This window comes from Bemisia tabaci, chromosome 1 (genome assembly GCF_918797505.1).
Source record: "Bemisia tabaci chromosome 1, PGI_BMITA_v3".
Taxonomy (NCBI): domain Eukaryota; kingdom Metazoa; phylum Arthropoda; class Insecta; order Hemiptera; family Aleyrodidae; genus Bemisia; species Bemisia tabaci.
Genome location: NC_092793.1, coordinates 26,779,926 through 26,796,984, shown reverse-complemented (window position 1 = coordinate 26,796,984; position 17,059 = coordinate 26,779,926). Strand labels below are relative to the sequence as shown.

Here is a 17,059-nt window from a genome sequence, read left to right as displayed (position 1 = left end):
ACAGTTGGGCAGGATCCTTATGTTGGAGAGGAAGTTCAAACTAATTATTTGATGCTTAAAAATTGGAAATTTGGAGCAAATTTTTCACAGAATGAGCATTAATACGAGTTTTACTGGAAATCATTGATATCTCAATTTCTTCAGAAACTGCTTTTATACACCTTGTCCTCTGAGCCCCTCAATTGCGGAAACCAAGCTTATACCGGGTGATCCAGACCGCCTGTATATCTCTATCTAGAGAACCACTGAAAATCGAGTTTTGAGGGCCTGGCCCGCCACAAGGGTGGGGATATGGGGTCCAAGACCCGGGCCCCGGTACCATGCACTGGTAAAAGAAACCTCTTATTGGTTCAAGAGTGCAGTTTCTTGTCGCCGGATTTAAGAGTCTGGACTCTTGTTTCAATGCAAAATCCGCTTGAATCAATGCAAAATCCGCTTAAGACAGGAGTTCAAGACTCTTGAATCCGGCGACAAGAAACTGCACTCTTAAGTCAATGCAATGTGGCATTGGTCCAAGAGGTTTTTTTTTTTACCAGTGTGGATCCAGTATCCCCAACCTTGTGGCGGGCCTGGCCCTCAAAACTCGAATTTCAGTGGTTCTCCGGATAGAGATAGTGGACGGGTGATGCGGATCACCCGGTATGTATCCACCGGGGACTTTCTGGGCACCCTGTCGAGAGGCATTTCAACTTCCCGTGAAATAATGGGATGCTGGTAGCCACTTCGTCATTGCAACGCTGGAGTGATGCATCGATCCATCAGCGCAACACCGTATTAGAGCCCGGTGCACCGGATCACTTTGCGAGCTGACTTCCTGCACTGATTAAATTTAACTTCTGCTCAATACATTTGCATGAGGAATGTTATCAAGCTCACTAGCTCCTGCTCGCTCAGGTGTTCTCGGCGGTAATTAATTGCGCGGTGTGTGGTGTGGTTAACAGGAGAGGTCGCACAGGTAAATTGCCCATTTCCCCGCCCCGTTGTACCGAATACCTTGATTGGGTCTGACCTAAGGTCGAGGTCCACGGTATTTGTCAGACTGCATCTTTGCGAACTTGTAATATCACGGAGAAAAATTACAATGCTAGATCGCCTCTGGGCTCGACCTATATTTTCCTCAAAGTTTTTATTATGCTCAAAGGAGAAGAACCTTGCCTCCTGGAATAAAATTACTTCACAGTCGATTTCAGCCGCATTCGGTCAATTTTTTGGCGAATTTTTATCCACAAAGATGAGATTTGACGGATTTTTGAGTAGAAGGAGAGAAAATGAGAACGAATTTTGTTTGATATTATACCAAACTTGGTCCAAGAAAAATTAGAATTTCAAAAATTTTGACATGCACCTTTTTTTTTAAAGAAAAAAAAAATTGGGACTCTTTTTTTGTCCATATGTACAATAATGTAAATCGTGTTCAAACCGACGTAATTCATGCAAAATGATGCGCGGGATCAGTATATCTTGATTGCCCAATGTTTCGTGGAATCTCTGAATTCAGATCACTGCGTATAATTCTGGAACAGGTAAGTTAAATCTTGCAGATAGCAACCTAATTCAGTGCATTACCGCTGTATGATTCATTGCGTCCACTCTATAATTCAGGACCAAATAAGTTGAATTGTGTACAAAGTGGGTGTTGTGCAGCTAAAAATTATGGTTGTTTTTTCTGTCTCCGCGTTGAAGTCTCCACATGCTTTACCACTCTATTCGGATAATAATCTAAACTTGACTTGGAGAATGACATAAGGCGATACATCCAATTTGACGGAACATAAAAGTAATGTTCTTCACTTACGAGGGAGCGTAACAACATTTCATTGTTGCCACATTTCCGGTTGCAAATTGAATTTTCACCAGAAGAATCTTGGGCATTCCTATTTGAAAATTTCACTAATTTTTCTCTTGGTTTCACGCAAAAAGTAGACACATTTTTAATAAAAATTTCACAGGTGTACTTTGGTAAAAAATTGAACTCTATGAGCCAATTTTGCACCCTTGGAATGGAGTTAAGTTCCTTTGTCCGGAAAACAAGGAAAATCACAGTATTCATGTTTCCCTCGCTCGGGTTCCATCATCACTACAATTGAAAAGCTTTCCGGAAAAAGGAAACACAGCAAAAATTTGTGTATGAGAAAAATGCATCTCAAGTTTCCATCATTACTTTCCGGTCACTGATAATAACTTACATCGCAGCTTGGTCTCCCGATTTCGAACGTGAATCACAGTCAGTGGCCATAGAATAGTGATGGATACTTAAAATGCATTTTTCTCAAACGCCGTTATTTCACTGAAAAAAAAAAAAACTCCGGCCGTGGGAGCCGCAGTTACGGGCTATATAGAGATACCGTCCGTTCCGGGCTCAAAGGCCGGAAATTCCGGCTGCTGGAGCCGTAACTTCGATTGCTCCGGGTCCAGAGGCCGAAGCTACGGCTCCAGCAGAGGCTACGGAATTTCCGGCCTTTGAGCCCGGAACGGACGGTATCTCTATACAGCCCGTAATTGCGGCTCCCACGGCCGGAGTTTTTTTCTCAGTGTTGCTATGTGCCCTTTTTCTGGGAAGCTCCTCAATTTTCAAAGGAGTTTGACAGCGTTGGGAGGCTCATAGGGTGTTTTTCCTCGGGACGTCAGCGCAGTGCGGGCGGTCGCTGGTCGGAGACGGGAGTCGTCGGGTCGGGAGACGGATTGCGAGTTGTCCCGGGTGAGGTTGTGGACGGGCGAGGATCACTCATTAAGCCGGGAGTTAGATACGGTGCGATGCAACGCGGGTCCGGTAGCGGGCCGGGCCGTTTTGCATTACCATTTTATCGCCGGGTTATTGCCGCGGCAGTGGTGGAACGGGGTATGCGGAACACGGTAGCGCCGTCCGCGCAGCCGCGCCGCGTGCGGTTCCAGCGCCGGGCCCATTTGTACGCAGTTTAGACTCGTGAAATACTCACCCGAAGAGCGTGTCCTCCGATTTGAAGAGCCTTTCCTCCGAGATTTATCGCTCATTAGATGCAGATGAGCTTCGGGTAATTATTAGCCGCAGCCTTTACGTCTTTACTTCCCTTGATGGATGGAGTCCTCAACTCGCCACGGCTACTGGCCTTTACGCCGCGTTGCGATGTTTTTCCCGACACCCAAAGTTTCGACGAGTTCTACAGAGTGTGAAAATATAAGTTTTGAGAATTATTCTTACCATAGTTTATTTTTGACAAATGGGCTGTTTGCGCTTGTCACAGAGTTGTGTTTCGATCATTTCTGATTATAGATCCCTAAAAAATGATAATATCTGCCTAAATACCAAGTTTTCACGTCAAATATACGTCTACAAAAGTAGGTACAAGTGTGGATGTATCATTCTCCAAGTACAGTTTTGATTACTATCCGAAGTAGAGTGGTAAAGCATTTGGAGACTTTAACGCGGAGACAGGAAAAACAACCCTTAATTTTTAGCAGTAAAACAGCTATTTTGTACACAATTTAACTTAAACTTCTTCTGACAAAGTAGTACTTCTGACAAAATTTCAAAGTACCTTGTTTTAAATGAATGGGGGAGGCCGCACGAAAAATGAATGAAATGTACAGATCTATAGAATATACTTTAGAAAAATGACGAATCCAGGACTTCAATTCACACATGAAAAAATTGTAAAAATATAGTGGAATTTGCAATGCACTGAGCTGTAACTATAGGTTTATTTTGTCTCTTTAGTGCGTGTTTTTCAAGATGCTAATTTTGCAACTCTGCTCCAGGTGAATTGATATTGACCTCAAGCAATGTAAGTCGGTCGTCACCAGTTGGTGGATAAACGGTGGCAGTCATCGATGTTACGCCTGTAATCGCAGACGGAGCGTGTACAAACTCTTCTATCATCCTCCATCATAAGAGTAATCACGCCGGAGGCTGTGCGCTCCACTCATTCATCCATCGTTTACGAATCCCATTGAGGAGAGTCTTTGCGATGACTTAATATGAATAGAATTAGTTCGAAAGCCAATTCAGCTGATAGATTTCTTCAAATCGAATACATTTTTTTTTTCACAATTTTGCAGATCTAGCTTCTTTTGGTGATTTCGAAAAAACTGTCCGTTCCGCTCTAAAAGCGGTAACCGTTGACGAAAATTCTAATACTTGCGAATCCAATAACTTGCTATAGCTACAAAACGATAGTGCATACCATGGTTTTTCCACCTCTGATGTATCAATATAGTGATACACACATTTGCATTGGTACTTGACTTACAAAACCGATAAAACCAAGGTGGAAGAAATCATGCACGGAGAAAAAAACTTCGTGCGTGGGATCCGGAGTTGAGGTCATGAGGATCTCTGAAGTTTTCGGATCACGTATCTAAAAACTTGAGGTCCAGCTGCCGAAGTTCGGGTCAGGCATCTGAAGTACTTAGGTACATACCGAAGGCTTCGGGTCACACATCTGAAGTACTCCGGTACATACTGAAGTGCTTCGATGTCTGACCCGAACTTCGGCAGCTCGGCCTCAAGTTTTCGGATGCGTGATCAGAAAACTTCAGAGATCCATTTGACCTCAACTTCGGGTCCCATGCACGAAGTTTTTTTCTCCGTGTGGCAGTAGATGACGCCATGTGCCGTGGCATTAGAGGGGCAATATTTCTGTTGATATTTTGTCGCGGTAACTTGGTCTATAGACAGATCTCGTTATTTTTTGCTACTATATAATTTGAAATCATCATAGCACGATTCTGTGACGCAACTGACACAGTGAAACTTCCTCACGAAAAATGAGATTCTCTGGAAAAATTCCATCGAAGGAAAAGTAAGAAAATCTGAAGAGTTAAAGAGAGGAGAATGGGAGCGAGGGGAAATGGAAATGCAGTGATGAGAGTGCGTTGCAAAATGTGCAACGGCCTGAAGCGTGAGCGGGGGCTGCAACTGCGGGCCCGGCGGGCCCCGGCGGCTGGAACTACGACCCCGACACGCCACCGCCGCGCCGCGCCGCCACGCTGTTATTATTGGAACAATCCTGCGGCCGCGTGCGATACGGGTCGCGGTTACTCCATTTCTCGGGAGAACGGGGAACACGGAATACGGACCGGGCACTGGGGCCGCCGACTACCTTGACCCTACGGGCCATTGTTCTTTCGCGTATCTCATTTTTTACCTTGCCCTTACTTACGGATACAGACTTACACAATATTCCCATAATTCCTGTAATTAATTGTGCTCGCCCGATCTCCGGGCTCCTCCGCCGCTCGCGTTGCCCCGCCGAACGCCGACTCCGTCCGATTCATTGAAAATGCGCGTTTTCCCGGCACCGCGCGGCAACCCTGCCGCTCACCGATCAATTCCCGGCCCGTTTTATTATTTTCTTAATGCAGCTACCATTATTGTTTAATCAGTGACTATTGTGCTCGTTTGTTCGGGCTGCGCGCCCAGCGTGGTGAGCTATCGGCTCGCGGACTTGCAGTTTGACTGCGGCCGAGCGTCTCAGGAAAATAAAATAACAAATGAAAAGACGCCCTTTTCCCCCTTTCGTATTTTGCAATCAACGCCGAATGAAAAAACTGCCGTGCTAAGGGAGAACGCCTTATGAACATTCGAGGGTTGCAAAATTTCCTTCGATAAAATGTTCATTTTTGAGGAAAGTTATGAATATTTTCCCTTGACATTTTCAGGACTTTCCGATAAAATTGCAAGCAAAAGTATCTGAAAAATTTAAAGAAAAATATTTTTAAGTTTACCAGGAAATTTGTGTTTTATGAAAGGAAATTTGGCAACGCCTGAAGTTTCATACGGCGTTCTTCCTTTGCACGGCACAATACACTGTGGAGTGCTGCCTTGCTAGGGGAAAACGCCGTATGAGCTTTTAGACGCTGTCAGATTTCCTTCACTAAATATCAAATTTACAGGAAAGATTTTGAGTATTTTTCATAAGCATTTTTAGAAACTTTTGTTCGCAATTTCATTTCAAATGTCTGAAAATTTCGAGGAAAATTATTGGCCACTTTCCTCCAAAATACATGTTTTGTCCTGGGAAATTTGGCAACCCTCAAATGCTCATACCGTGTTTTTCCTTAGCACGGCAGATTGGACGTAAAAAAGTGCAGGGACTTGTGGTTCGTCCTATGAGCAATTTTCTGCATTAATTTTGTGTGCTTACACAACAATACACACAATAACAACAAACAACATACAATACACATACAACAAATACAATATATGTACAATACAACAAACAACAATGCATACAATACAACAATACAAACATACGTATAAAATATACATAAATATTGTCTCTTTATCTGTAAATCTGTGTCGGGAAAATGACACATATCGATTGTAAAACTCTCAAACCACGTAACTTGTTTGCGGTGTTTAAAAATCTCCGCTCCAGTTTTATTTTTTTAAAAGGAAACGAATCAACATGGCTCTTTGAAGTTTCCTCAGAGTTTGCTTTGAACAGAGAAGAAAATTCACGAACTTTTTCAAGAATCGACGTTGAGTAGTTCTCCATTAAAAAAATCAAGTATGACAGGAAGTCCGCAACGCCGCAAACCGAGATACGTGGTTTGGCAGTTCCACCATCGATGCATCGTTTTTAAAACGATCCAAGATTACGGGCTCCTCATTGAAAAAAGTGATCTAATTTAGGCTTTGAGAAAAGATGGCACGCACTCTATAATCTACAATGGACACTGACGGCATAGGTTGTCATATATTTTGATGGGAAACACGTAACTTGAACCTCTGTACTTCACCCTTACGAAAACTTTGAATAGAGTGTCGCGCATTTCCTTTTTATCATACTTATTAGCAGCAATTAAAAACCATTACGTATAACTTTCCGCTCGTAAATCTGATGATCGTTGGATGCGCGCGCGGATAATTTCAGTTAACTTTGTTGTTTTAATAACAAGATCTACGGCCAATGATTAGAAACAGAATCCGCGGGTATTAGCACATTCATTTACGACTTGAGCCCCAATTAAACGGCAGAATTGGCACATTCAATCGCACTGTTGTCGGTTCGAACTATTTATTATTTTCAGGGAAGTGCGAAACAGTCGTATTTTCTTTACTTTTTTCACCTATAGTCATAGGAAAAGGAAATAACTCATATGTAATGTTGTCTGTAATGGTTTTTCTAAACAGAAAAGGGAAATATTGTCTCTGAAAGTATTTTGTATCGCTAAAGCAAAAAACTTAGTAGTTGGAAATTGATAATTGTTTTCACCTCCTTCAAAAACTAATCTATTTGAAGGAGGCGCAAGAAGATTTATATCTTCGCGTACCGTTTCTCTTTTATAATTAATCATCTTAAAGCAGTCTGGACGCAATAAGTCTTGGTTTTTGTAGATATCAAAGGAAATATGTACAGCTATTCACAGAGAACATATCATTGGCTTAACTCAAAAAATGCGAGTGTCTCTGATTGCTACGTTGCTAATCTCGGCTCATGTTTTTTTATTTTTCTTCTTCTTTTACTGATCTCCCTCCAATCGTTCTAAAAATTTCAGGTGCATTTTCTTTACTCATGCCAATAAAAATTCAGAAAATTTCAAAAGGACATTTTAATTAGTTTCTTAACTTGATCGGCATAATCGGAGATTCTGGAACGCTGTAATAATGGAGGTACGAATTTTTCTGCTTCAGCCGTCAACATGCTGATAAAGGGTCATTTATTTTAAACATTGAATTACCACCGTCGACTTTTAGTGAGATTGCCGGGTACAAAAACTGAGCCTCGGCGTTCAATCTGGCAACATTATAGATGAGAGTTAAAGGTTCGATGAAGATATTATCCGTGACGACACACGCAGATTATATCTGGTCCGAAGGAGAGCACCAGTGCAGAATCAGAAGCAGAGAACCTAATATAGAAATCTGATTTAAGGGATCGTTACTCGCAAGGCTTTGATAGCTGGCTTCATAAGTAATACCTACAGCAGAACCAAGCGGCTTCACTCTTTACTCTTATAGCTGTGGCCACAATTATGCCGGACAGCGCAGCCGGGCAAAGTCCAGCTATCCACAGTAACGAACTAACCACATGCCTTTAGATAGAAAATCATCTCGATCATCAACCTTATTTATTTTATCATAACTCTCGGCTTTTTATTTTATGTTGCGTTTATTACATTCATCATTCATTCCTTTTCCTATCTGATTATCCTTTTTTTCATTTCCTTCCTTCGGCAATTTCGCTTCTTTTTCATTTTTTACTCACTACTCATGACCAATTATTTCAGACGTCTCAGACTGGCTTCATACATCAGCCGTTACACAACCGTCATCGCTCTGCGAAATAAGAACTTGGTAGCTTGGTTCCATTCTTCTCTCGAACTTGGTAGATGATCGTGTCTGATAAAAACCTATCCTCCGGCCAATTAAGATCTAAGAAATATTTATTATGATTTCTCAAGTTGAGTGTCCGTACATCCAACACGGATTGCCCTCTTTCGAGGCAAGTTTACTTTTCAGTTCTCTTGTTTGGTTTAAATCGAACATGGGTATTCCTCACTTATTTTTGCAGGATGGCCACATTTATTTCACCGTCTTTTTGAAAATTATGTGACAGTGATGGAACCCATCAGAAAAAAATATAATTATTATGTTATTGTTTCATGTTTCATTAAATAAAAATTGAATGTGTTAGTCGTCTTATTCACACTATCTAAGTAAAGTATTGATTATTCTTTGAATTACAGTGGTAACGCATTGGAGACTTCAACGCAGAGACAGAAAAAACAACTATAATCCTCAACAGTAACGCCCTCAGCTACATTGTACAAAATTGGACTGACCTGGTTCAGAATTATACAGTGATCTGAATCCAGAGATTCACTGATTCCATGCAACATTGGACGATCAAGATACTGACTGAGCGTATATGATTTTACCTCGTTGACGATATATAACCTTAAGAGCATTGACAACATTTGAAATAGGTCGGATAATTTTTTCCGAGTAAAACGAGGTAAAGTTGACGAATAACGAATAAAAAAGATGGAAGTTTTCTAGTAGTTCAACTAACTAGAGGGTTGTCCGTATTTTCAAATAAATTAAAGTTTTTCAATCATACTTACAAAAATAATTGAAGGAACGCTCATATTCATATTGTCTAATCCCATTTTCTACTTGTGAGGAGCTTTTCTGAAACAAACACAATTTTAAGTCCGTCAGTGACTTGTCAATCATAACACTTAGACTGCGACTATAGATGAAAATTAAAAATTACGAAAATATTGGAGGGATTGCAGTAACTGTCATAACTACACATTCCCCTAGCACGTTAATAAATAATAGCTCTTACCTAAGGCTATTTATTCAGCTTTAAAGCACATATAAATTGGAATAAATTTGGACAATAAATTGGATAACATCGCTGATTTAACAATTTTGTAGTTTTAAAAAGTGTCCGACATGTTTAGATGTAGATTTTACAATAAGAAAATGCTGATTTAACCACCCCCGTGGTTAAAGTAGCTTTTTACAATCGTAAAATGTGCAATAGAAACATGTCGGACATATTTTTTTAACAATGTATTAATTGTGAAATCAGCAATCCATTTTTTCGTGTACCATGAATCTTTACGCTTGCAACTCTCTCGAGCATATATGTACGTAGTTGAAACAAGTATATGTGATAAACAGAACTGAAACTCAGGCTCGAATATTGTAGGTAGGGTAGAATAGTGCGAAGTCCCAAAATTTTTTTGGATGGAATTAGAATTACCAAATGAAATAAGCGAGAGATGGACGCTTTCCTCCTTAGTTTTGCACTGATATTCACTAGATTCCATTTCGAAGCTCAAATTTATGGTCGATTACGGCTATGATTTGCTGTATGTAAATACGTACTGTTTACGCCACAGCAAAAAGAGTGCCAACTCTGTGCCAATAGGTGGTAAACTGGCCTTTTTTCGGAGCTAACAATCAGAATACAATCACTGCGTTCTTATCAAAAGCTCAAAGTTCAAAGTCTCGCGGGCAATAGTCGGAATGCACGCCTGTGCGCAAAACGCGAATGCCAATGGATATTTATAGCTCATATTTTTCCGAGGATACATCGCCGGGGGCCCGTGGGGGGAGGGGGAGATTAAGGGGTCCAAGGGGAGGCGCATGTCATCTTTTAATCGGTGGCGGCACGGCTTCGGCCGCGGCTGCGGAGGCTGTAAACTTGATTGTTCTTGATGTGGGGCGCGCGAGACCCCGGGATTAGCGGCACTCCTCTCGGCGTTGTAGCTCCGAGTCTTCTCGGCCGGCCCCTGCCCCGCTCCGCCGCGGAGCGGCGATGCGGACAAGTATTCGAGCAGTGCATCTATTAGCCGTGATATCCTTGTAGCAATGAAATACGAGTCAAACATTGGCAGCTAAATGATAACGGCCGCTGCATCGCCAACGTCCGTTGAAGCCAAATTGTGTACCCATCAACGAAATTAAATAGAGCTGAAGACTGATTTAGTGGCTGTATCATCATTCGAGAGCACCTTTACAGGGAGAGTGTGGCCACTGGGTCTCATAGAGACTAACAAGATGAAAAAAATAGCGGCGACCCTCCACGGAGAAAAAAACTTCGTGAATGGGACCCGCAGTTGAGGTCATATGGATCTCTGAAGTTTTCGGATCACGCATCCGAAAACTAGAGGTCCAGCTGCTGAAGTTCGGGCCAGACATCTGAAGTACTTAGGTACATACCGAAGGGTTCGGGTCACACATCTGAAGTACTCGGTATATACCGAAGTACTTCAGGTATCTGATCCGAACTTCGGCAGCTGGATCTCAAGTTTTGGATGCGTGATCTGAAAACTTCAGAGATCCATATGAACTCAACTTCGGGTCCCATTCATGAAGTTTTTTTCTCCGTGTAGGGGAGAGAGGGTGGACGAGGGTGAAAAAGGGTTGTTTCACCTGCTCCACTTATCACCAACCTAACCATAGTTACCATTGATTTCAGCTGCATTCCTGGCTAATTTGGCGCCAGAGAGAATTATGGTTGAGTCAGCCAGAAATTTGGTTGAATCGACTGAATCCTAGGTGTCTCATCCATTTACTTAATGGTGTACTAAATCATGTACTCTGACTGGTGCAACCATACCTCCATCTTGCGCCAAATTAAGTCAGGAATACAGCTAAAATTATCCTGATTTTATGTAACTTGGGAGGATTATTAATCTGTTCACATATTCATAGTCTATTAGATAAGGAAAGGACAGACACCTTGGAAAAAAGACATACGATAAAAATGAAATTTAACATAGAAATGTGTAGAACATGAGTAAAGGCCAAAAACCTGGCATTTTCCCAATTTTTTTTATTTAATGCATACTCAAAGAGCACGAGTTATAATACCAATGCGAACCTGGGTTTGTTGCAATGCGTTTCGTGCGTTGTTTCCTGATGACAATATGGCAATACGTATCTGTGTCGTAGTCTCGGCAAGTATGTTCTAGATTTCGGTCGAAATAGTTCTATTGCTGTTATAACGGTTGGGCCGTTGGAGGTGCGGGAGTTAAGGAGGAGAAGGATTGGAGAAGAAGGGAGGGGAGATGCGGTGGAGGAAGAGGATTGTCCTTTTTGCGGCGTTTGCTGCTGCCGCGTAGGAGTGAACGCGAATGGTATTGTGTACTTTACTTGTAACAAGTCGTTTTGTGGCCGCTCTTTTCACTGTAACGGCCGTAGCCAGGCTCCTCTGTGCTGAGCCCCGGTCAGAGCACGTGGAGAGATGGACGATGACGTTGTGCACTGTGCAGTGTGCAGTGTCGAAAGGAAAATAATTGTTAACGAGAAGCCCACAGCGAAAGTGCTTCGTGTCGAAATCTCGCTCAATCGGGAACTATCGAGTCTGGAGCCAGCGGTGCCGCACTGGATTATAAAACTACCAAACCAACTCCCGGCGGATCTAGGGCCTTCATGAAGACAGTAGGGATGTACAATACATTTTATAAATTTGTAAACCCCGAACTACGAATCTAATCGGGTGAGGTCCAAGTTATATGCGGAGGCCAATGACTCTTCGCCTGATGCTGATTTGTATACACTGGAAAAAAGAGTCGCTTGGATCTAGGGTTCAGACTCTTAATAACATTGACAAGAAAAAATACTCTTGATTCAATCCGATTTTTCCTTGAATCGAAGAGCCGAGCCTCTTGATTTAGCCCGATTTCCTTTTGATTCAAGCGAAAAGTCCGATTGAATCAAGAGTTTTTTTTTTCTCGTCAATGTTTTTAAGAATCTGAACTCTAGATTCAAACGACTTTTTTTTCAGTGAGCGACGTGTCGGTCAAAAATTCAAATTGAATACGCCTAATGATGACTGATAAATGTGGGGGGTGAGTAATTTGCTAGGCAAGCTTTTGCAAATCAGATTAAGATTTCTGGACCAAATTTTACTCGACTTTTTGTGCATTAGTCATCATCAAGCGAACTAAGCGTTGACCTCTAAAAGTAACTTCTTACCTATTGTAAAGAAAGTAGTGTTGTGGGATCTCTAAGAGACATTGTACATTTGTTTATAGTATAGAAGATCCTTAGGAATAAAAAAAGGCAGAGATCTTAGATAGGAGGGTGCTGTTGCCTGACCTTCGACGGTTTATCACCTGCAGCACTATTCATGGTAGAGGAGTCGGCTGAGAAAGATATAACTTTTGAATGCAAAGCACTACATTGGTTTCAAAACATATTATCTGAACAGGTACTCTCTGCAGATACTTCTTACATACTTCTCTCTCAGAGATACTCTCTGCAGATGATTCCGTTGAACAGGTCAACGAGAAAAATGAATATAAAAAATAGAAAATTTTTTGAAGCATGTGCATTAAATATGTGTTAAAAGAGCGTTGTGTATTATATATCCTCGGCGATTGTTAAGAATTCTGTGAGGATGGGACTGCTTACCGCAAAGCAGGTCAATTTAGTTCCGGGTAGGTTCGGATATCACCGATATTTTGGCCATTGAAACCGAAAACAAAGAGAGTGGGATTTGATTCTTGATTTTCAAGATTAAAATCACCGATTAGATAACGTCAAATTGGCACCTATATAAGGTTGCCAGCTCAACATGATGCACCATTGAATGCTCAAGTTCCTAGAAACGCACCAACTTCCTAAAGAAAGAGTGCCATTTGATTTATAACATGTAGATTTTTAATAGAAAGTTTCACTCTGTTATTTGAAAGTCGACTGTTTCGCAGAGAAGGAAGGTTTAGAGCAAATCATACGAATAGAAGCACCGAAATATTCATATTTTTCATGTATAGTTGTATTTGAGATAAACATTAACGGTAGTATAACGAACATGATGAAACAAAAAATGAAGATGAGATAAAAATTGGTAAAAGGCCAAAAACAATAAACATTGTTTTAGCATTACTTTCAAAAATGTTTAAAGTGTGCTGTATCTCGCTACAAAGTGAAGAGAGTTGTTTCACAAAATTTTGGGACAAAACGCCCAAAAGTTTCGATAAGTTATAATAAACGAACAAATTATGAAAGAGCAAACATAAATGTGGATAATAATTTTAACTTCCGCCGCTGCGCGCCGACCGCACTGTGTTTGGCGCAATGCGTGAAGTATTCATGCAGTCTTGTAGGCACCATGCGTTTCAAGCCGACAGCTACTGACCGCGGTGTGTTGGACGCAATGCGTGAAGCATTCATGCAGTCTTGTAGGCGCTATGCGTTATATGCCGACCGCCGCCGCCGCGCCGAGGGCTTCTCCTTTTCATCTTAGTCCTCGTTATCATTGATCTCTGCACCACTCCGCTCCAGGTCAAATTGCGTGTTTGGTTCCTCTCTTAAATCGACTATAAGTAAAGGAGCTGTCTCTTGTACCACCAAAAGACGGCAAAATCAGAAATCACCGTAATATTACTCTCAGAAAATGAGAGATTTTGTCGCCTTTTCTCGATTATAATTTATTTTCTGAATCCGACTTTTTTCTCTCTTTTTTTTGATACCTATATTAAGAAAGATTGCAAAATTTGCCGCCCCTCACAATTTGCCTTCATGGACCGCGGCCCACGTGGCCACCCCCTTAATCCGGCCCTGCCTGAAGGTCACAAAAGCGACGAGGGAGCCTCCAAGACCTAAAAAAAAGTTTCTGAATTTCATCTTAAATTCCCTCCGACCGACAGTTATCTTTGCATCCCCCTTAGTTTCACGCCCGGAGGAGCTTAATTTAGGCAACCCTCTTCGAAAACATGTCAGTCACCATTCTTTTAACATAACCATAGGAGATAAGCTGTTGGTCATAATTTTATGATGAAATGATCTGTTCAGCTTCCATGACCAGACGCTCTCTTATATTTCTTGCGTGATCTCTTCTTCAGATTCTGGCCGATCTTCGTCAGAAACCCATTTCGGTTGACTCAAGAATAATCTACGCACGGCTTTTTCGATAGGCACACTTCACTGCCAAAGATCTGAATGCTCTTGATATTTGTGTCATCATCTAATTTTTCTCTTTAGAATCATTTTTTCCCCCAAAGAATCCTATCTCCCATTGCAATAGCTCTTCAGCCCGGCAGAGTTCGATCTTTAACGACTTGGTCAAACTTTCCATCCTCCACCCCCAACGTTCCAGGGTGTAATATCTTTGGTGTTATAATATCTCGAAATGTCCAATCCCCTAATCCCGTCTCCCAACAGTGGCCACTGCAATTGCCCGGATGAACCTTGAAAATAATTCGGCGAATTATAGCGTTTAGGGGGAGGCAATTCATTCGAATTTTCTGGGATTTTTATGGGTGTTTCGCTTTTCATTGATTCTTTATTCCATTTTTACACGGAGAAAAAAACTTCGTGCGTGGGACCCGAAGTTGAGGTCATCTGGATCTCTGAAGTTTTCCGATCACGTACCTAAAAACTTGAGGTCTAGCTGCCGAAGTTCAGGCCAGACATCCGAAGTACTTCGATGTATACCGAAGGGTTCGTGTCACACATCTGAAGTACTCCGATACATACCGAAGTGCCTAGATGTCCAACCCGAACTTCGGCAACTGGACCTCAAGTTTTTAGATACGTGATCCGAAAACTTCAGAGATCCATATGACCTCAACTTCGGGTCCCACGCACGAAGTTTTTTCCTCCGTGTAAGATGCATGCGGGTATTTCGGGTGAGTTTGGCGGCATTGTGAGGAACACGAAGAGCGAGACTGCGGGAGGGACTCTACTCATTATAAACTGATTTCAAGTTGCGCCTCCAGAAGGATTCGCGTCCTCTCCGGAGCAGCGTTTGGCGCTGCAACGTTGCAAGATTTACCGAAAAAATTAAATTCCAAACGAACGAGTCTCGCCGACTCCCACGACGAGGCGGCAGCAACGCGTCGGACGTTGGCTGTTGCTGTTGATGGATCGAATAATTTGATGCTTATTGCTCGGTTGAGATCAAACGGTTGGGCTCGTTAAAATTAATTATCGTGGTGTATGTAAGCAGCGGACGCAACACGACATGAGCGGCCCGGCCGGCCGCCGTCTCCGTGGCTCGGGATGCAGATGCAATTGATTGAAGGCAACGCAAATTATGAGAGCGGCATAATAATCCTGGCTCGAAACTCTGATCGGGTGGCCTATAGTCTTCGTTCTGACTGATGACCTGCTACCGCACCGGCCCGGCTGCCCATGCCGGCCTCAGCGCAGGCCCCACCGACGAATCTCGCACTCGCATTGGGCATTCTGGGCAAAGAACCGTAGTTCCATTCCTCATCGGAGTAGCAGCTATTATGAAAAGCACATTTTGAGGGTGGATATTATCACTAGAGGATCCATTTCAGATTGATGGAGACCTCTCAGGATTCATGGAATTTTCAGGGGGAAAAAAAAATTGACGTTGAGCGGTTCAAAATTACGAAGTATGAGGTTTCATTCACTGGAGGGATATTATCACTGGAGGATCCATTTCATATTGATAGAGACCTCTCAGGATTCATGGAGTTTTCAGGATAAAAAAAAAAAAAAAAATGACGTTCAGCGGTTCAAAATTACAAAAATTTATTATATTTTCCATTTATTACATTTATCACGCGGTTCAAAATGTATTTGTCGTTTTCTACACGAAGGAACGTAACTCAATTTCAAGATTGTAAAATTGACTCAAATAATTCAATTCTTTACAAGAATGCACCTGTGCAAATTCTCTTCAAAATTTTTCTGAATTTTGAATAAGATCTGAAAATAATTCAGTGAGATTTTTGGTTAGAAACGCCCGAGCTTCCCCCTCATAAACATGGGATTTGCGAGGGGAAATTCGGCAACATTGAAGTGTGGTTGTGTTTTTTCGTGAGGAAAACGACGACTTGTATCGCCGTCGTCAATTTTTCTTAATAATTTACACGCTGAGGAATTTCTAGATCACATGCACCAATATATCGGATTGGAATTGGGGTGAATCGGAATGAATGAGAGTAAATTGAGATAATTTGGTGGTGCAAAGAGTGCTGGTCTATGAAGAGATTACACGAGGGAAGAAAAACATTGCGTGGTTAAATATGTATCATTATGCAGCATTTGAAACAGATGGATGCGTGGGCAGCATGGTCACACAAAAAGCACATTGGACAGTGAGAGTTGCGATCTACATTTGCGTATCATTTCAGTCACTATCGGGGAGCTCGTTGGAAACCAAATCGACCGTTGAAACAATGCCAGCTTCGGCAATGTGAACGAAAATAGAGTGGCGTCCTCCAAAAGTGCAGCTTAAGAGCGAGACCTCCTCGTTGATGCGGCGCAGCGCACTGTGTACTGCCGTGCAAGTAAACCGCCGTATGAACACCTAGCCAAATTTCTGCCACCAAAAAAAAAACCGTCTGCATATCTAGGTATAATTTATTTCGAAATTTTCGCAACATTTTTTGCACGATGTTATCGAATTCAACTGAAAATTTCGACAAAATCATTTCTAACTTTTTTTATAAGCGAGTTTTTCTTGAGAGGAAACGCGGCAATGTCCGAAAGTTCATATACGGCGTTTTACCTTAGAACGGGAGTGTAGCCGTCCGATCCGTAGGCCTTTATCTCCGGCGGCCGTGTTTACAACAATCATTTTGGCACTGAGGGCACGAGCTCAAGGTGTTCTGGTTTTCTTGCAGCACAGCGAGA

General features: G+C 42.0%; 1 protein-coding gene across 1 annotated transcript in view; it reads right to left on the bottom strand.

The window, feature by feature from the left end:
* The window catches only part of LOC109041300 (uncharacterized), a 134,752-nt gene that overhangs the window by 33,951 nt on the left and 83,742 nt on the right, over positions 1 to 17,059 (bottom strand). Inside the window, exon 2 of the mRNA XM_019057604.2 lies at positions 9,049 to 9,115. The gene's annotated coding sequence lies outside the window, so the exon portion shown is untranslated. The remainder of the gene's footprint in view (positions 1 to 9,048; positions 9,116 to 17,059) is intronic.